General features: G+C 39.5%; 1 long non-coding RNA gene across 1 annotated transcript; it reads left to right on the top strand.

Annotated features, from left to right (window-relative positions):
* The first annotated feature begins 1755 nt into the window (after positions 1-1755).
* On the top strand, positions 1756-2454 carry LOC129740960 (uncharacterized). The gene is made up of 3 exons (XR_008736398.1): positions 1756-1987; positions 2048-2155; positions 2216-2454. It is a non-coding gene; the product is annotated as an uncharacterized LOC129740960 (long non-coding RNA).
* The last annotated feature ends 673 nt before the right edge of the window (positions 2455-3127 follow it).

Raw genomic sequence — 3127 nt, 5'->3', positions numbered from 1 at the left:
ACGAAGCCACCATTCGGCATACATTCGGTTCGCACAACGTCGAAAGACAAATTGTAGTCGTACAAACTATGCGAGTGTACTTTCACAAAAAGATGACTTCATGCTTACTTGTGATTTGACTCGGTTACTTTTAGAACTATCTTGTCTTTTGTTTACCTTTTTATAACCTTGGGTGTAAGAATTTCCATGGCCTGCTGTCCTTAGAAACATTCTGGGCTTCTTTGTTGACAGTTTGGTGACATTATTCTTAAAGAAAATCTCAAGTTCTTGATATGTCCATAAGCCTGTATCGATTTCAGTTTCGTTTCAGAACAAGTTTTTAATACTCGCTTCAATTCCAGGAATTCATCCATCACCCGCAGATGTGGAAACCAACATGATACTCAAGGTTATCCTTACGCGTGCCTAACATAGAGTTGTCCTGGAGCTCTTTCGACCCAAAGCTCAGACCATGAATCGTGTGAATTCGGGGGAAAAATTCCGGACCACAGAACCTATGAATGGTTGGTCAGTTGAAACTATCGGGTGACTTTGAGAATTTCAAATTAAGGTTCGGTAAGCGATCACGTTTCTGAATTTGCTACAAGAGCACAATCCTCGCAGTCCAGAACAGCTCTGAAGCTTTATCCCATGGACACCCATATTTACGCCATGACGCAAGATCGAGTAAGTATTCTGCCTGCCGTGTGCCGATCGAGTGTCGCTTCTCCTGGGCTCACTCTGACTTCAGTAACTCCTCGGGCAACGAGAGCATCTCTTTTCCAAAGTATTCTAGTGATGTACCGCTTTTCCCACGACATTCACTCGGTAGAATCACAGCTGCAATCACAAGGAATCACACTCCTTTTTTGATTTGTTGATCACCCAGGTGGTAAATCCATTTTTACGGATTGCATTCGAAGGCACGGCACTCCCTAGAGGTGAGCCACCAATGAACAGTGGTTCAGGACGAAACTTTATCGTGACAAATTTAATTACGAAGATATTATTATACGCAGTGCACTAGATTGGACTGCGCACTCATGACTGCGACATTTGTGCGACGTGTCAAATCAGTGTAAAATCTGTCGGAGTTCTACACGCTAACCGATTTTCAGTCATCCTTTGTATGGAAAACTGCGACTGAAAACATTACACAAAATTCAATATTCAATGAAAGATAAACAAATAGTGTCTTCAGCGAAAATGCTCATCAAACCAGGCGCTTTAATAACCTTAAATCAAATATAAGGTAGTGTCATTATTGCATAATTTACACATAAAAACATTTTCCAAATTGTCTTGTCTTGTACAAAGCTGTAGCCAACAGGTTGTAACCTACCAAGTGGTAACGATCGACTGCGGTTGTAGATTCGTTGCCTTGGAATTGTTTATTATCCCTCCAGCCAGAGAAGGGCATCATAGTTGTGGAAACTTGTATGTGCACACCTCTCACAACACTTAAAACACTCATAACACATCATGTAGCTAACAAAAAAAAACATCGCATCCAGAAGCCACTCAAAACGAGATCTCATTATTATTTCGACAAAACTGATCGGTCTACCTATTGTGTACATCACACAGCAGAGGATCAATATTCCCGCCCTAGCTTGGCATTGAGTTGATCAACGTAGGTACTTGATCACGTTGTACTGATGAGTGCCCAAGCAGATCTTAACCATGAGGCGTCGGCGTCGTTAGAAACTCGATAATGACGCGCCAGCGTCGTTTAGAACTCCGATCGAACTGATACAGCTTTTGATCGAGCGAACAACCACGCTCGAGACCATGCATCACTATCAGTTATCGGTTAACCGTCAAACAGGCTGTGCTATCGTGTACGATATAACTACAACCGTGATTCCGCTTTATTTGATACGGTGATATACGGTGTTCTGAAGATAGTATCCAATAAGTTATTACAAGTGCCTGACCGGTAATGCAGCTTTGAGGCTGACACTTAGAATTCGCGCGTTTAATGCATGCTGTAAATTCGATCGTTGAGGTAAATTAAAACATCTCTATGATTAGCAAATCTCCATCCTAAAGTCTCGCGTTTACACAGGAAGTCGCCAGCGTTAAAACCGAGATATCTTTTGTCTCTATTGTTATTTCTGGCCTGGTAAATTCAACGATGCGGGACTAAGTAATTTGAGGTGGAGATGAGAGATCGGTAAGGCTAATCATAAATTGTGAAGACTTCATACTAAATCCACCCTTTGGTCCTCTGCAGACCTATTTGTTCCTGAGCTAAAATTGATTGTCGCATAATTATCTGGAGTGGCTTCTCTAGCACAATGGCGCCATGAGCCTACCCAAGCCAAATGGGTTTTGGCTTCAATTGCATGTGCATGCTAGAGAAGATGGCGGACATCGCGGGATACACTATTTTTAAGACACAAACACTTACACACACACACATTAATAGTTTTAAGTTGAATTTTTTTTTAATAATCAATTAGTTTATAAGTAGTTAGGGTAAGTTATAAATAAAGCATGAAAAACACAATGACTGAATTCTCATTTTGAAAAGCTAAACACTCTTTCATTTTTATTTATTTATTTTGTGAAACTTTGATTCCTGTACCTGGGCCTGGATGAGATCGGGTGGAAAATCGTAAGAAAGCTGAACGCGAACCTGGTCGACTAGTAATCACTTGGTAAGGTGAAGCCTCAGGTGAGTCGATCTTTACTTTTGTCAGAGTCTCATGCGAGAAGAATACTCTTCTGATGACAAGGTTTTGAGGCAATATTGCTCAAGTCATCACATACATATGACGATTTGTAAGAAAGTTATGATTTTTTTTGTTGAAATGTTAGGGTGTGTCGAAAATACCAATATTTTTGCTCTTACTTTTGTGAATGACCTCATACAAGAAATATGTTTTCTGAGCATTTTCATGAAAATAATATCAGCACATTTTTCTCTCAGAGAGCAAACTTGTATCTGGAGGCGTTCATTAGTTATATAAGATTTTTCAACAAAAACTTGTACTTTTTAAATTGTCCAATCTCGGATTGGTGCAAACCAGAAAACTATTTTATGACGACATTATTAAGTTCAAATATTCAATATTTGATTGTGAAATTAAGGAAGAAGGTTTTTAAAACTCGAGAAAATGAATCCAAATTTTGTTAATTTTCA

The sequence above is a fragment of the Uranotaenia lowii genome, chromosome 2, assembly GCF_029784155.1.
Source record: "Uranotaenia lowii strain MFRU-FL chromosome 2, ASM2978415v1, whole genome shotgun sequence".
Taxonomy (NCBI): Eukaryota; Metazoa; Arthropoda; class Insecta; order Diptera; family Culicidae; genus Uranotaenia; species Uranotaenia lowii.
The sequence above is the reverse complement of the archived record's forward strand: the minus strand, read 5'-3'. Positions and strand labels throughout refer to the sequence as shown.